Source organism: Homarus americanus, unplaced genomic scaffold (assembly GCF_018991925.1).
Source record: "Homarus americanus isolate GMGI-L3 unplaced genomic scaffold, GMGI_Hamer_2.0 scaffold45698, whole genome shotgun sequence".
Lineage (NCBI taxonomy): Eukaryota > Metazoa > Arthropoda > Malacostraca > Decapoda > Nephropidae > Homarus > Homarus americanus.
The window spans coordinates 16,011,122-16,029,752 of record NW_024735554.1 but is presented as its reverse complement, the minus strand read 5'-3'; the positions used below and the strand labels follow the sequence as shown (position 1 = coordinate 16,029,752).

The 18,631-nt window shown below is 44.9% G+C and overlaps 1 protein-coding gene across 1 annotated transcript in view; it reads left to right on the top strand.

The window, feature by feature from the left end:
• LOC121871542 (transcription cofactor vestigial-like protein 2) overlaps window positions 1-18,631 on the top strand; it is a gene marked incomplete in the record, with an annotated part of 118,592 nt that overhangs the window by 54,161 nt on the left and 45,800 nt on the right.

The window sequence follows — 18,631 nt, the reverse complement described above, 5'->3', positions numbered from 1 at the left end:
AAATTAAAATTTAGTGCATATAATTTAAAAGAAGATTATAGGGTTTATCCCCGTGCTGCTCTTCGTTATATCATTAAGTCATTTCAGGAAGTCAAGTGCGGAAGACGTGTAATTAACTTGGTATTTAATATTATGGAATCATCATTTATCTAATTAGTTATATATCTAATGTCGAGAGGCAGTTATGAATAAGAATTAATAGCATCTACACACACTCAGTGGATATTACTATTTAGTAATTGTGACAGACTGCGAGTTAATTGGACCCCAGTTCTTGAAGACCCTTGCCCAAACATTACAAAACGAATACAACGTAACGTAACGTAACCTAACCGAACGCAACGTAACGCAACGCAACGTAACCTAACCTAACGTAACCGAACCTAACCTAACTTAACCTAACCTAACCTTACCCCTTAAGGTAGCGTTATGATGTGTCTGTTAGGTACTTTATGACCATTACTACTGGAACCCCAACAATAATGATGAGATTTGAGCAAAGGATTGGAACCCATTTGTCCAAATAGCCTCCTGTAGTGATTCAGGGCCCTGTGAGGGAACCACGAGGGGCGGGGGAGGGGCTGAGGGGGGGTGAAGGTGGTCTCTGGTGATAAATTCTGGAGATAATGTGGTGAGGCGGTGGTGTTGTGTTGTGTCAGGTGTAGGGGAGGGGTGGAGGGGTCGTCCTCACCCTGACTGATAACACCTGTGGGAGGATACTTACTGCCCTCACCTACACCCAAGGGAGGAGGGGAGGGAGAAGCTGCCTCCTAACATTACCTTCTGGAGGAGTGTGTGGGATTTTAGAGGACTTGGGGGATTTTTGAGAGTTTTGAGATTTATTTGAGGTATTTTTGGAGGACCTACAACACAACGTTCACTAGCCTCACCCACCTATATGTTGTTAAAATCTCGGCGTAATTTTGGTAACATTGTGGACATTATATTTACCTTAAAATCCTTCGAGACTCCGGGTCGTGTTTGGCTGTAGGACGCGGTACACTGTTTGAACCTTGCTTGTGATGAGTCCAGGTGTGTGTACTGTGTGCTGACAGCCTCTACAAGATTTGTCTCTCTGTTGTCTGACTGTTTGTCTCTCTGCTGATTTTTTCTTGATCATTATATATGTATCTCTCTCTCTCTCTCTCTCTCTCTCTCTCTCTCTCCCTATCACAGGACCAGCCTCACTGCCCTGTACAGACGTCTTTATCGTGTTGGCGTGAGATTATATCAGGATGACTGGGGACACGCCTACCTTGTGGGGGGTCTGGCAGGAGGGAAGGTGACGCTGGGGGGCCTGGCTAAGGGGGTGGCTGAGTAGGGAGGCTAAGAGGCAGAGAATAGGGGGTAGGAAGTATAGGAAGAGGGTTTATTCCTAATGGTCCCAAATTCTATTAGGTCCTAGTATTAAGGGTTAGGTTCATTTGGGTTTATTAGAATGGGGGTACATTATAACTGGGGCCTATTATGACTGGGGTCCATTATGACTTAGGCCCATTATTACTGGGGTCCATCAAGACTGGCGCCCCTTAGGACTGGGGCCCATTCGACTAGTCATTTATAATTATCTAATATTATCTATCTTTTTATTTGTTTACTGAATAAGGTTGTGATGTATAACAGGTAGATCCTTGGAGCCACGGGTCGGCACCATACACGGGCTATTGACACTCGCTAAGTAAAGAATTAAGACTAAATTTCTATATTACGCGCAACTGACTCCCCTCCCTCACCCTTCCCCCTGCTTCACCTCACAAGTACGCAGTAATGTTCAAATTTCTAACAATATTGCATTTTTTTCTCTATTTATTAATTTGACTGTTTTTTCTGTCTAGCTATTTACATTTGTCTATTTATCTTTTCAGCTATAAATCAATTCGATTTTTTGTTGTTACATGAAAGAAAATATAATGACAGTTATCTTGTAATTTGCAACATTTGGCAACACGATTCAATAAACTAAATTGAATAGAAGAGAGAGAGAGAGAATTATGTTACAGCCAAATCATCGCCACAAATTCACCGAGCCGAAAGACTGGCTGGAGAGAGTTATCGTTGGCGTCATCTGAGGACCGGGCTTCGACGTATTGTCATGGTACACAGATACAACATAGTGACATGACATGGGTGAGCAGGGGCGTCGGGAAGGAGAGCAGCAGGGGCGTGGTGGGTGTCAGCAGGGGCTTGCGGTGTTCAGTAGGGGCATGATGGGTGTCAGCAAGGGCTTGTGGGGTTCAGCAGGGGCATGATGGGTGTCAGCAAGGGCTTGTGGGGTTCAGCAGGGGCATGATGGGTGTCAGCAAGGGCTTGTTAAATTCAGGGCATGATGGGTGTCATATGCTTGTGGGTTCAGGGATTGTGTTCAGGGCATTGTGGGGTTCAGGGCATGGTGGGGCTGCAGGGGCATAAGTCAGCAGGCACAAGTGAGTGTACAGAGGAGTGTGATGGTAGCTGCAGGTGTGGGTAAGAATGTTAAAGAGGAACGTGGTGGGGGGCATCAGCCTCATGTGGTGGGGGTGTCAGGAACTGTGGGGTGTCAGCAGGAGAGGTGGAGGTGTGGGGCAGAGCGTGGTAGGGGGTGGCTGCAGGAGTGTGGTGGGGGTGTCAGCAGGGCGAGGATAGGGGTACAGCAGGATAGTAGGGGGAGGCCAAGAGGAGGATAGGACAGGTCAGCAGGATGATATAGGGCAGCAGTGATGTGGTGGGGGGCTGCAGGAGGAGTGGGCAGGAGTGTCAGCGGAACGAGATAGGGTCAGTAGAGCGTGGTGGGTGCTGCAGGGCGGGGTGGGACAGGATGGGATGGGGTGTCAGAGCGAGGAGAGTGTCAACAGGAGCGAGGTGGGGGCAATGAGGAGCAGGGGGGTGTCAGCAGGAGTGGGGTAAATAGTCACAGAGCGAGGGGGCCTACAGAGCGAGGTGGGGTATGAGGGGACAAGAGGAGCAGGAGCGGTGGGACAAGCAGGAGCAAGGTGGGAGGGACAGTATGATGAGATAGGGTATCAGTAGGATGAGGTAAACAGCAGAGTGTAAACAGCAGGAGGGGGAGCACAAGAGAGGGTGGGGTACAGAGGAGCGAGGATTGTGCTGCTGGAGGATGAGGTGAGGTACAGCAGGAGCGAGGGTCAGCAGGAGCGAGGTAGGGGTGTCAGCAGGAGTGGGGTGGGGTTGTCAGCAGGAGCGAGGTGGGGGGTTTCAGCAGGAGCGAGGTGAGGGTGTCAGCAGGAGCGAGGTGGGGGTGTCAGCAGGGTATTTGACACCTTCAGCAGTGTCTTCGCCGTGCACAATACCCACTAGTTGGCCTCCCTGGGCGGAACTAAGAGGTATTAAGACCCCCTGTGAGGTGGTGGTAGGTGAAGGGAAGGAGGAGGAGGAAGACTGAGGAGCAGGAAGACGAAGAAGGAGGAAGACTGAGGAAGAGGAAGACTGAGGAGCAGGAAGACGAAGGAGGAGGAAGACGAAGGAGGAGGAAAACTGAGAAGGAGGAAGACGAAGGAGGAGGAAGACGAAAGAAGAGGAAGACGGACAGGAAGAGGGGTAGAAATACACAGGCGAAAGGGGGAAAAGGACGGAGGGGAAGAAGAAGAGGAAGACGGAGGAGGAGGAAGGCGGATTGATGAAAACGACGGGGAAAAGGAGGAGGAAGGCGAAGGGAAAAGGGAGTAAGAAGACGGTGGAGGAAGAAGATGGAGGGGAAGAGGAGGAATGCGGAAGGGAAGAGGAGGAGGAATACGGAGGGGAAGAGGAGGAGGAAGACGGAGGAAGAGAGAGAGACTAGAGGAAGAAAGAAGGGAATGAAGGCAAAAGGAAGGAGGAGGGGAAGGGAGGCGAAAGAAGGAAAAAGAGAAGGGAGGAGGAAAGAAGGGAAGATAAAAGAAAGGAGAAGGGAGGGAAGGGAAGGGAAGGGAAGAACGGATAGAGGACGTGAGAGGGAAGAGGGGGGAGGTGGTCACTCGTATGTGTCAGGACTACTTCTTTAACTTGTGTGTGACCTTCTAAATGACCTTTTTTATCCAACAATTAAAACTAATTTATTTTCCTACACCCGCAATAAGACAACATTAGGCTCTGAAGAGGTTTAAAGGGTTGTGATCATACTGGTACCAAGAGGTTTTGTGACAACAACCACCCGAAAAAGAAAGATTTTGTGTGATTTCTGGTAATTTTCAAAGATTTTATCAAATAAAATAATGACCACAAAGTCAAGGGTCAAACCTATCTTGACCTAATGTTACACTCCCGAACACCAACACCAAACCCGGACCCATGCGACCAGAACCTTTTCCAGAATCTGACAATCCCGAGGTGTTGTGAATGATGTATCATGTAAATGGCGTGTAAATTACATCTAGACTCTACCAAGTTAAATATTACCGTGGGGCGGGGAAGAGTCAAGAATGGGGACTGTGATGCAGAGGTGTTCCGTGACGGTGAGGAGCGAGACTACTAACACTCATTATCAACAAACACGTACTGTACAGTAGTTGATTCATGGCATGAGTGTTGCAGCTCCATATTGATTATTTTGTTGCTACGTGAGGACTTAACTTCCTCTTCTCACGGTAAATAAACATTAAGTGATATGATTTATATATAATTAACGTACATACATACTGATGTGAGATATGATAACATTTCCTGTCAGGTCAATATATTACATAAAAACAACTTATATTTGGATAGTACTGTTATTTACCCTTTTATCAATATGAAATTAAAAGAAACAAGATAAATAATCCTTCACAAGTTCACAGCATAAAGATAAAACCAAGAGACTAATAAGGATAACCAAGATTGAACTGTTTATAATTAGCGTTAAACACTTGAAAAACTATCCCTGAATCCCCCACCCGGGCACAATATCCATTAGCTCGGTCAAGAGAGGCAGAAAGACTCGTAGCTCTGACTAAACGCGGTTAAAATATAAAGTCTAGACCAAGTCACCGGCCATGAAGCTCCGGAGAAAATTATTACAGTCATAACAGGTTTTATATTGTGTTGGAGAGAAGGACAATGGTGGTATTGAGTTTACAGGTGTGTGTGTGTTGTATTGTGAGCCAATCAGGTATGTCTTCCCCTCCCCCTGACTCTCTTATACCCCTCCTTCGTCCCCTTACCCCTTACCACCATCCACCCCCTACTACCTTCTCTCTATCCCCCCTTCCTTCATCCCTTTACCTCTACTCTTCTCCTTACTCTCTTACCCCCTTCCTCTATCTATCCCCTTATCTCTTTCCCCTCCCCTTTTTCCTTCTTCCCCCATTTCCTTTTCCCCTTTTCCTCCCTCACCCTTACTGCTCCCCCTCCCTCTTCAGCTTCTGCTCTCTTCCTCATTTTATCTCCTCCCCTCCTCCTCTTTCTACCCTCCCCATTTCCTCCTCCTCTCTCCCCTTCCAATGCCCGGAATCCCTCCCCTCCCCTCCTCTGGGGGTGTGGGTGTCATGGGGGAGGAGAGGGGTGTAAAGGGTAAGGAGTGGAGTGGGGTGGTGCGTGTAAAGGGTTGAGGTGTCATGGGAGTGCAGACGTATATGAAGGGTGAGGGTGTCAGGGGGTGAGGAGGGGGGCGTGTCATCGAGTGTGTCTGGAGTTCACTCCACACAACACTCCTGTTTTGTCCTCACTAGCCAAATTCGTCACTGTCTCCTCCGCACCGCTCATCAAAGGCGTAAGCCTCTCTTCCTCCCGCACACACACACACACACACACTCTTAGGGGAGCTTCCTGCTGTACTTCCTCTGATTCCTAGTCTTAAGCGATCATTAAATACCATCACCTTCACCTTCACTCGTCATAGATCACTAAAAGTCACGTATAAGTTATAATTTCTACATTTTGAATTGAAACTATTGAGTTAATGTAATTATTTTTCTTTTATTTGTGATCGTATGGGATGAGGGTGGTTACGCCCCTGACACACGGCCACCTGCAGCTCTGACCCGCCTACCCAGCGAGGCGCCGCGACGGGGGACCTTGTCCTAGTGCGTGTCTCCGACTGCGACTTCGTAGGCTTTTATCATCCTGGCAGTACTGAAGCGAGTGTACGAACATGACTCTTATTGTCTACCGAATGAACTTAACCGCTATCTTTACAAGAACCATCGTTCGTAAATAATATTTCAGGATGACTTTCATGGGTTTCAGTAGTCCCATGTGAGGTCGTAATGGGGAGGTAACGGAGGAGCCGGACGCCCTATCAAAGACCAGCCGTCCCTCCAATCTGTTAATCGGAACTAATCGGGGGTCGTGATCTCCGGCGAATCGATTGGGTTAAAAATGGACTCGTCACTTGAGCGCTGATTCACGTGTCGTACAAAAGAACAATAAGTCAAATAAGCATAAAATCGTCTTCATTTGCATTTCAGAGAAGTGAATGTGTCGGGAGGGGGGTAAGAAGGGGATAGGGGCATGGGGAAGGAGGAGACATAGAGAGAAGGGAGAAAGTAGGAGAGAGAAGGTAGAAGGTGGAGAAAACGGAGGGATGGAATAAGGAAACTAAAAAGAGAAGGGAGGAATAAATGAAAGGAAAAATGGGAGGGAAGAGTACAGATGGTGAAAGGAAGAGAAATGAGAAGAAAGAAGGTAAGGAGTAAAGGGGGAGATGGACTTCCCTAAGCAGGTGTGGCTGGGTGGCCAAGGGGAAAGCAGGGTAAAATAAAACTAAAGAAGACACACACACACACACACACACACCACACAATCTGTGAGGTAACTACACCACGTCAAGCCCCTCATAACACCACCTGTGAGGGAACTAGTACTCCACGTGATGCCCCTCATAACGCCATCTGTGAGGGAGTTACTACACTACGTGTCTGCTGTTCAACACCTCAGCTCACATGATCTACGTGTGTAAACATTAATCTGTATGTTCACTGTATGTTCCTTCACCTTTCTCTAATGAAGGCTTTTGTTAAACCACCAATGTATGTAATAAGTCATTTATGTCCAATGTATATTTTCAGCCTTCGGGCTGCAAACTTTTCAATAAACCGTTTATTATTATTATTATTATTATTATTATTATTATTATTATACACACACACACACACACACACACACACACACACACACACACATATATATATATATATATATATATATATATATATATATATATATATATATATATATATATATATATATATATATATATATATATATATATACACACTGTAAGTAAATTCTATGGGAGCTGGTCACCCCACCTGAGTTACGTAGGTGTTATTGTCTGATGAGCTTCAAATGGGTCCCAAAACTGATTGATCAAGTTATTAATGTCCCACCTAACCTAACATAACCTAACCTAACCTGACCTGACCTGACCTGACCTGACCTAACCTAACCTAACCTAACCTAACCTAACCTAACCTACCTTAACCTAACTTAACCTAACCTAACCATACCATTAGTACTGGGACCTATTAAGATTAACTTGCACTACAGTTGTGTCCCATTAGAGGTTGATCGTAAACCTAGTGGGCAGGATCTGATAAGATGGGAGCTGTTTTACCAATTACCTCACAGACACTGATGATAGTGGTCGTGATGCAGGTGGTGATAATAGTGATGATAGTGACGGTGATAGATGCAGGTGGTGATGATAGTGATGATGGTAGAGATGATAATGTTGATGATAATGATGTAATGATTGTTTATCAGACCATAGCTTACAGCCTAGAAAGGGTAGCACATAAAACAGTAAGTAGATGAGCAGGTGTGCACCCACGCAAGTTGACACACCTTACAGTGACAGTAAAATCTGACCCAGGAGAGGTCACATACAAGGTACCTGAGTTAACCCGGCGTTATGACCGTGTTACTCAAGAAGCTTCCCTCCAGCCACAACACCTGTCACCTGACCAGACACACCCAGATTAGTGACGACATCTTCCGGCTTGCCATAGCCAATATAAGAGCCTGCAGCTCATTCCACCAGACATTGGCATTCACATCATTATTGAAACAGGGAAGGGGTCGACAGCTCCTCCTCAGAGGGAGACTTCCCTCCCCAGCATCGAGTCTCCAGCTAACAGAGTCTCCCATAAGAGACATAGTCTAGCAGCACCTATAGCTTCCCCAGCCGCTGGGCCTCCCTCACATCACACTGAGTCATTGCCATACCGATTCAAGGGTGGAAAGTGTTTCTATTTCATGTTTGTTGTCCGAGAGTAACGTAAATATACTGATCTCTTAATGTGTCCATGCCATTGAGCTGAATAATAGCTGTACTTAGAGTTGGTGTTTAGAAAATTCCCCCTAAGAATATATATTAACAGTAAAATAACTAACCGGCCACGCTACCAAACTTCTTCACTTTACAATCCTACAACTAAAATATTCTACCTACTGTTTATCTTCTACTCTATTTTTCACTCATTACAATGATGGCAACGATAATAGTCGTGATGGGTGATGCTGATAGTGGTAATAGTGACGATGATAGTTGTGATGGTGACGATGATAATGTTGATGTAATACAAAGAATCATGATAGTGAAATGGATACGATGGCAGTGGTGATGGCAAATAGTAATGGTGACGATGGCAGTGATGAAAGTGACAATGACAATGTTGATGTGGTGCAAATGATCAAGATAGTTGGATAAGTTTAGGTTTAGGAGGGAGATGGGAAGAAACTGGTTCACAAATAGGGTGGTGGACGAGTGGAACAAGCTTAGCAACTTTGTAGTAAGTGCTGGAACTCTGGAAAGTTTCAAAAGGAGGCTAGATAGATTCACGGATGATAGAGAGTGGTAGTAACTCTCGACAGGAGCTGCCATGCACAGGCCAACCGGCCTATTGCAGACTCCTTATTTTCTTATGTTTCTTATGTAACTATAAAGCTATTTTAAAACCAACCTTTAACAGAACAAAAAGCCATTAAATAAAGTAATCTGTAAAAAAAAGTTACTTATATAATATTGTAAATCAAACTTTAGTTAAACTTAAAAAAAATACAAAGCATATTTTTAATTTATTCTTAAAACAATCTCACGTAATTACTTCTACAAAAAATCCCTGTTTGATAAATATAACACAACAGAGTACAGAAAAGCTTCAAACATCACAAAAGACCAAAACATCCCAAATAAAAAGAAATGAATAAAAATAGTCTTCGAAATATTTTGATGGACCAACCCCAAATAAGAGTACTGGAGGAGGGAGTTCCAAACACGAACTATAAAAGGAAAAGGAAAAAAAAATACAGAACTGGGCAATGCGACAACTGACTGACTGACTGACTGGAGGTCGTGGCCATGAACCTGGACTGAGTGTCTTGTGATCCTGTTGTTGGTGATGGTGGTGGTAGTGGTAATAATGGTGATGATGGTGGTAGTGGTGGTGGTTGATGGAGGCAGTGGTTATGGTGATGATGATGGTGGTAGTCATAATCTTGGTGGTGGTTTTGGTGTTAGTGAGTGTTAGTATTGGTGGTGATGGTGTTAGTGGTAGTGGTTGTAGTGATAATCGTGATAGTGGTGGTGGTAGTGGAGGTTGTCATGATGATGATGGTCGTTGTGGTGATGGTGGTAGTGGTAGTAGTGGTGGTAGTGGTCCTCCTGGTGGTGATGATGCTGATTCTGGTAATCCTGGTGGTGTCGGTAGTGGTGTTAGTGATGGTGGTGGTAGTGGTGTTGGAGGTAGTTGGTGGAGGCAGTGATGGTGGTAGTGATGGGAGTAGTGATGGTGGTAGTGGTGGAGGAGACAGCAGATAAAATAACACTCGGGGAGACACGGGGGAACAATAGAGTGTTCTGGGTTCAGTTAACTCTTATGAATGTGACCATTATGTGTCAACAGATGCTGGAGTCAGTCCGCTTGTTGTCTTACCAACCTTCACAGTGATGTGTTTAAACCAACCTTTAATGTAATGTGTCTAAACCAGCCTTCACAGTGATGTGTCTAAACCAACTTTCAGAGTGATGTGTTGAAACCGACCTTTAATGTAATGCGTCTAAACCAACCTTCACTGTGATGTGTTTAAACCAACCTTCAGAGTGCTGTGTTGAAGCCAACTTTCACAGTGATGTGTTTAAACCAACCTTCAGAGTGATGTGTTTAAGCCAACCTTTAATGTAATGTGTCTCAACCAACCTTCAGATTGATGTGTTTAAACCAACCTTAAGAGTGATGTGTTTAAACCAACCTTCACAGTGATGTGTCTAAACCAACCTTCATAGTGATGTGTTTAAACCAACCTTCAGAGTGATGTGTTTAAACCAACCTTCAGAGGAGTGTTTAAACCAACCTTCAGAGTGATGTGTTTAAACCAGCCTTCACAGTGATGTGTCTAAACCAACCTTCAGAGTGATATGTTTAAACTAACCTTTAATGTAATGTGTCTAAACCAACCTTCACAGTGATGTGTCTAAACCAACCTTCAGAGTAATGTGTTTAACCCAGCTTCAGAGTGATGTGTTTAAACCAACCTTCAGAGTAATGTGTTTAACCCAGCTTCAGAGTGATGTGTTTCCAACCTATATAGTGATGTGTTTAAACCAACCTTCAGAGTGAGTGTGTTTAAACCAACCTTCAGAGTGATGTATTTAAACCAGCCTTCACAGTGATGTGTCTAAACCAACCTTCAGAGTGATTGATTTAAACCAGCCTTCACAGTGATGTGTCTAAACCAACCTTCAGAGTGATATGTTTAAACTAACCTTTAATGTAATGTGTCTAAACCAACCTTCACAGTGATGTGTCTAAACCAACCTTCAGAGTAATGTGTTTAACCCAGCTTCAGAGTGATGTGTTTAAACCAACCTTCAGAGTAATGTGTTTAACCCAGCTTCAGAGTGATGTGTTTAAACCAACCTATATAGTGATGTGTTTAAACCAACCTTCAGAGTGATGTGTTTAAACCAACCTTCAGAGTGATGTGTTTAAACCAACCTTCAGAGTGATGTATTTAAACCAACCTTTATGGTGATGTGTTTAAACCAACCTTTAATGTGATGTGTTTAAACCAACCTTCAGAGTGATGTGTTTAAACCAACCTTCAGAGTGATGTGTTTAAACCAACCTTCAGAGTGATGTGTTTAAACCAACCTTTATGGTGATGTGTTTAAACCAACCTTTAATGTGATGTGTTTAAACCAACCTTCAGATTGATGTGTTTAAGCCAACCTTCAGAGTGATGTGTTTAAACCAACCTTCAGAGTGATGTGTTTAAACCAACCTTCAGAAGATGTGTTTAAACCAACCTTCAGAGGAGTGATATATTTTAAAACAGTCTTAAGAGGCATTTACAATACTTTTAAAAAATTTTCATAGAAATTTACTTAAGTCAATCTTCTGAGAAATGATTGATATTTGTACACCAATCGACTGAGAAACTAACTAACTGTATCTAATATTTCTAAGGCAATCTTCTCAGATCGTCCACCAAGTTGTCTGGGTCCTTATACACACAGATTATATATACAGATTTTGTTTTTTTCTTAAGTGATATTAAACGAATGTGTTTTGTTACAGTAAATTGTAGAGTAAATTTTCTCCTAACTCTGGCCCGGTTTGATTTCCTTTTCCTCTCCCTCCTCTACCTTCTACTCCCTCTCCTCCGTCTTTCCCTCCTTCTTCCTTCCCCTTCTTCCTCACTCCCTTCTTCCCTCCTTCCCGTTACTCTTCCTGCACCTCTTCCCATCCCCTCTTCTTCCTTTCCTCCTCCTTCCCTCTGCCTTCCTCCCCTCCTTCTTTCCCCCTCTTCCCTTTACTCCTCTTCCACCTCTCCCCTGCCTCACTCTCCCCTTTCCTTTTCCCCTCCTCCTCTTTCCCCACTCGTGTGACTTGAACACACTGGAGTAACACTCAACATTTTTCACTGCTCTATTAAGAGTGTATTAAAGTTCACCTCTGAGCAATTTTACCTGTGGGCCGGAAGCGAGTAACGACAGGTAACTATATAAATAGGTAAATATCTGGCTGTTTATACACGTAATTGAAAAGTAATACTGAGGTCCCTGTTGGCGTTGTTATGTACGTACGTTAAGTCACACACACACACACACACACACACACACACACACACACATCATGATGCTATCCGTCAAGGAACATCAGTACCACTCACACCTTCCCCCGCTGGTATAACTACATGTGATGCTCAGTGTCACAGAGCCCTGGACGATCTGTAAGGGTTCCAGGTTATCTTGCAGCGCTTGGGATAGTCAACCGTGAGCCTGGATAGTAAACTGTTATCTTGGATGATCTATTAGAGCTTGAGATAGTCAGCCTTGAGCCTGAATAGTCAACTAATTAGGTCGTTGGGCGAGTGGCTTATGTATAGACCTGTTTTTATATCACCTGCATGGCATTGATGATCTCTGGTGGTTTTCCGGGTCTGTGTGGTCATACTTGACAGTCTCAGATTCACTACATATTATGATCAGATTTTCAGATTTTGTCTATGATTTTCAAATGATGTCAATAGTTTTCAGAATGATTTTCGGGTATATGGATGGGCCTCATTTCATCGAGTCTTTCAGTGATTTTTCAGGAGCCATTATACTAATTCCCGGAGGTGGGAGTAGTGTAGAGTGTCAGGACATTTAGGTAGGTCTGCCAGGGGTCATGTCGGTCTGGCAGGTCTTCAGTGTCGAGGCTGGTAGTCACACTGGTGATGTATAATTCATCTGTCGTCCGCGCTGACAGCAGATGTGATGAGCCATCAGGGCGGTAAGCATTAATACACGAGGCTGGACAAGCCGCTCTATTGTGACGCTTCTCTGCTGGGTAACTATTCCAGAGACGCTTCTGTAAATCATCGCCCCTTGAAGAGTCGTTCATAATACCAAGGTGGTGATGCTGACACTCACTTAGACCACTCTGAATCCCCGGATTTGTAGAGAGATTCACTCATAAAACGTTGCTGCTTAATTTTTCTTCCTTCAGCCAGTGAGGGATGATGGCGGGAGAATCAAAGGTTCGGCGTCCTTTGTTCTTGCAATGATTGGGTGCTGGAGTCCCCGTGTCACCCCAGCTCTGTCACAGAGGCGCCGAGGCCGCTCCCTCCAGCATACAATGTGATGTTTATGGAATTTATAATTAAGGGCTAAATCTGCATGCGAAGGCCGGGGCCGATGAGACGCATATGACACTTGGAGGAACTAGTCGCGGCTAGCGGGTTGCATTGTCGCCATTTCTGAGACAGGCATACCAACCCCCGGCCCGGCCCGCTCTTTGAAAAACCGACAGTAAAAAATGGGAGCTTGACTTCTGTAATATATTGATAACTCACACAGGGCTACACTGTGATCCTTCATGTGATGGACGTTAATCATCGCTACTGTGACAGCAAGAAAAAAAGTCGTGTTCATGAGCTCCACAAGCTAAAGAATATCTATACAATAGACACCGCCTTAAATAGCGTTGCACATTTTGTAAAGTATATTAGTTCAAAATTATACTGATTCATTAAGATTTATTGATCTATTATAAAGATCTGATAAAGTTATGAGGAAAATAGTATTCATGTAGATGAGTCTTACGTTACTGGAACCTGTACGGCTCTGAGTCGAGTCTCAGAACCTGGCACGATGAATATTCCTCGTAAGTGAAGATGTAAGAACGCACCGAACTAGTGAACTTAAGCTGGAAAGCGAAGATAACAGGGAAAAAATTGCATATTAATTACAATGGTCCTCAACTTTAAGTACTGTACATACGCTTACTTAGTACCAGTCAGGAGACAACGTTAACATAGAGAGTTTGTCATAGATTATCTACGTTAATTTTGTCTAATCTTTATCTAGTTAAGGTAGAGTTTTATTATACCTTTTGGTGAATTCTTTAACGTTAACTTTGTATTTTAGTTTAAGTCAGCGATTTAGGTGCACCCTTACATCTTCACTGACGAGGAATAATCATCGTACGAATCTTTTGATGAATCTTGGTGATGGACTGAGGTAATGAGGATGGTGGTAGATGGAAGTGCAAATAAACACTTCAATGACGTGTGGTGGACAGCGGGAGATAGAGACCTGACGTAGTGTGTAAGTGATAAGTTGCAGGTACAGTACTGTCACTTACCACACGTGCATCTCTACCACCTGGCTTCACAACACGTGCATCTCTCTCTCCACTTGGCTTCACAACACACAACCACCTGCCACGAGTCTCACCTTAAAAAATGCAACTTTTAACCAAAGTTTCAGAACACACGATTGTCTTTTTTTTTCTCTCTGACTTGTTGCTGTTATATACGAGTCTTGAGGCCCGTGTACCTAAGCGGTCTTAATCTGTGTAGAAGCAGATTTTTCCCGACTATTCCACCACCCAGGGAACAGGTAGGTGGGTGGGGAGGGGGGACAGGTATTGGTGGGTGGGGGAGGGGAACAGGGAGGTGGGTTGGGCAGGGAACAGGGAGGTGGGTTGGGCAGGGAACGGGGAGGTGGGTTGGGCAGGGGAACGGGGAGGTGGGTTGGGCAGGGGAACAGGTAGGTAGGTGAGGAAGGGAAAAGGTGAGTGGACGGGGGGCAGGTGGGAGAGTGTGGATGGGGAACAGGTAGGTTGGGTGGGGAGGGGGACATGTAGGTATGTAGGTGGGTACAGGAGGGGTCAGGTGTTGGTGGGTGGGAGGGGAACAGGTAGGTGGTTGAGGGAGAGGAACAGGTAGGTGGGTGAGGGAGAGAAACAGGTAGGTGGGGTTGGGGAGGGAACATGTTGGGAGAGAAACAGGTGGATGGCTGGGGAGGGGGAACATGTGGGTAGGTTGGGGAGAGAAACAGGTAGGTGGGTTGGGGAGGGGAACATGTGGGTGGGTGGGGGAGAGAAACAGGTGTGGTGCTTGGGGGAGGGGGACAGGTATTGGTCGTGGGGAAAGGAACATGGGTGGGTGGGGAGGGAAACGAGTGGGGAAGGGGGACAGCAGGAGTTGGTAGCCCTCGCTGGGGCGACCAATCAGTATGCGAGAGACAACGAGGCGGACAAGGTCGAGGAATGTTGACAATGCGCGCGTAAGTTGGTGTTGGCGGGCGCGGCCTTGACTGTGGGAACCTCCAGCTTAAGTGGCCACGGGAACTCGCACAAACTCTCCCCGCCACACCTGCTCTCTCCTGGGTATTTATGAAGTCATGAAGGTTACCTCAAGTCACACACATCTTGGCGGGAATTAGGTGCCTCCGCCGTGCTCCCCGCGCCGACACATGCCCCCGTGTGCCCAGGCGCCAAGGGGAGACAAACACACAGCTGTTTCTCGTGGAGAAAATTTTACTTTGAATTTATACTCGAGGCGATGGTGTGGAATTTAAAATGTCGCTCATTTTATAAGTAAAATTATGATTAATGAATGATGTGCAGTTATTTGTGGTGAGTTAAGTGACACTTGCGGCAGCCCACTTTCTTGTTATGAGGGTTCTAGGTGTGCGCCAGGCTGCCACTTCCTTCTGTTCCTCGTAATGGTTCCGACCGCCGCCACCTTTTATTGTGATGTAATGGAGCTCCGAATTTCCTTCGTTTCTCTGATGTTTTTGCGAGATATTAAAGGTTGTTATGAAATAATAAACAAAAAAATAGTATTCGATAAAACCGGAAAACAAAATTATATTTACTTGATTTCTAAACTGACACCATTTAGTTAGACAGATAAACCAGCCCAGGCGCCATTAGTCCTTTATAATACTTTATTTACCCTCGTTATCACAGATCAGATTACTAGCCGTTCGGCTGGTCAGTCTGTTCTCTTTGTCTAGTGTTGTACAGGAGGAAACCGGAGTACCTGAAGGAAGTGTGCCATATTAGAGAGGGTCACACTGAATAACTCACTTCTCTCATCCGTCTCGGACTGGGGATTGAACCCAGGACACGATATTGAGACACCTGCGCGTTACCGCTGCACCAACACCGCCATCTCGAGGACAGTTCGCTGTGGTGAACACGTATCTTGACTTCAGAATTGTTAAAGATTCGTACACTGAATTTTCCTGGTAAATGTATATGTAAAAACGCACCAAACTGACCGACTTAACAAGACTCTTCCTTCTCCACAGACCGTCCCCTAACCAATCAACCCTTATGTAATGAAGAAAATAGGAAAAAAATAGACATAGTTTTAAAATAGACCAACACAACCACCAGCTGAGGTACAGTACGGACAGCTGTACCTCAACAGTTTATAGTTTATATATAAATATATACACGTATATACATTTACAAACCTTCTTCGTAATAGCTTATACTTGTACTGTACATACCTGACAATTATAAAAAGAAAATTAGCATACCACGATTTCGAAACACTTACAGTACAATATTTAACAAATTGTCTGTACCTGACTTAGTAAATATAACTAACAGTAAGAATACGAGTTACATTAACATCTGCAATTATTAGTTGCTGAAAAATTTACTGCAAGGCCGCACTGCACAACATCAAGATCAAGTGTCCAAGCTTTGCAATGTATGTTGAAAACTCCTATAGGAATCCATCAGATCTCTATATAGTAAACAACAAGGCTCTAAGAGGTGATACCATCATACAGTCAACCGAGGGAACAACGCAGAGGGACCCTGTTGCAATGGCAATGTACGCAATAGGCCTATCCGTGCTCCAACTGCAACACACAATCAAATTTGAAACAACTGAGGTCAAATAAATGGCGTACGCTGATGACCTTACAGGAGCAGGAAAAGTGGAGGACACCAAAAAGTGGTGGGACCTGGTAACATCACGAGGCCCACAAATAGGGTACCACCCAAACGCCAGCAAGTCCTTCCTCATTGTGAAGCCAGAACATTATCAGCGGGCAATGGAGGTGTTTGTGGAAGTGAGGTCAAAATAACAAAGGAAAGCCAAAGACACCTAGGCGCAGTAATCGGCACGACTGACTTCAAGGCCGAGTATGTAATGGGAAAGGTGAATGAGTGGGTTAGGGAAATCCAAGCACTGTCTGAGATTGCTAACACAGAGCCTCATGCGGCTTTTGCAGCATTCACTCATGGAGTCAAGCGACAACTGCCCTGATGCGCACTATCCCTGTTATTGGTCCCTCCTCCACCCTCTGAAGAAGCTATCAGCGTCAATTTCATTCCAAATTAGTGAAACATCCTCACTTAACCCCAACAGAAAGACTACCTTTCACCGAGACTGGGAGGTATGGATTGACCAACCGAGAGAGATTGCTGCCACTGAACATCAAAACTCAGTTATTTCGCGGCAGCCCTCACGAACCACATAATAGCTCAGAACGCAGCAGGGATACCAGCGAAGTAAACAAGATTCGAAGGTCCATTACGACAGAACGACAGCACAGCCAAAGTGATAAGTTGCAGCAACTGTTGCTGAGTACCAGAGAATTTGAAAAAAAAGTAGCTATAGCGCAGGAGGAAGGCGCCTCGAACTGGTCAACTACGTTACCGATAAGGGCAAATGGTTTCAGTCTTAACAAACAAGAATTTACAGATGCCAATGCTCTAAGGTACAGTAGGCCAGTGGAAGGTTTGCCCTCCCAATGCATGTGTGGCTCTTCCTATGACGTCGATCACGCCATGGTGTGCAAGAAAGGGGGCTTCATATGTATGAGGCATGATGAAAGTAACGGATCTCACAGCAAATATGTTGAAGGAAATCTGCCGTGATGTCATGGTAGAACCGACCCTCCTTCCATTGGACGGTGAAATCTTCCAACATAGGACTTCAAACACATCCAGCGAAGCCCGTGTTGACGTCAGTGCTCGAGGATTCTGGACGCGAGGACAGCGAGCCTTCTTCGACATCAGGATTTTTTATCCCATGACCGCATGTCACCGTAACATAGCTCTCGATGCTGCACACGGGAGGAAAAAGAACGACAAGATAAGGGCATATGGGGAGAGAAATCAGAATGTTTATCAAGGCAGCTTCACTCCTCTAGTGTTCACAACCTCTGGTAGGATGGGACCAAGTGCAAGATGCTTCTACGCCAGACTCGCGGAGGTGATCTCCGAACAGAAGCAGTAGCCCAGAAGTTATGTTACAGCCTGGATGAGCTGTCGACTGTCCTTCTCTCTCCTTCGGTCGACTTTGCTCTGCCTCAGGGGAACGAGAGCATCGGCCCCAAAGCCGACAACCGCTGCAGATATTGACTATGAGGCTACAGTCACTGAATGCCGCATAGATCTGCTGCTCAACTAATTCAACACAGCTAGGGTAGCTACTTATGTATTAGGATATTTATTATTAAGGTAATAAAATGGCGGCGAAGGTGTGGCTATTGGGGGAGGCTGGAGGCCACGGTTAAAAAAAAAAGTAGTAGTAGTAGTAGTAGTCGTAGTATTACTCCTGGTTAACACTTCCAATGTATTCAACATAATCAACCGCAAGGCTACACATATGTCCAAGCTTTGCAATGTATGTTCAAACACTTACAGGAACCCGACTGTCCTCTATAAAACAAGTGTTTAAGGCCCAAAGAGGAGATACCATGCTACAATTAACTGAGGGAACAACCCAGAGGGACCCTGTAGCCATGGCAATGTACGCACTAGGCCTATCTGCGCTCCAACATTCAATAAACTATGAAACAACAAAGGTAAAACAAGGAGCAGGAAAAGTGGAGGACATCAAAAAGTGGTTGGACCTGGTAACATCACTTGGTCCACAAATAAGGTAACACCCAAATTCCAGCAAGTCCTTCTTCATTTTGAAGCCAGAACGCCAT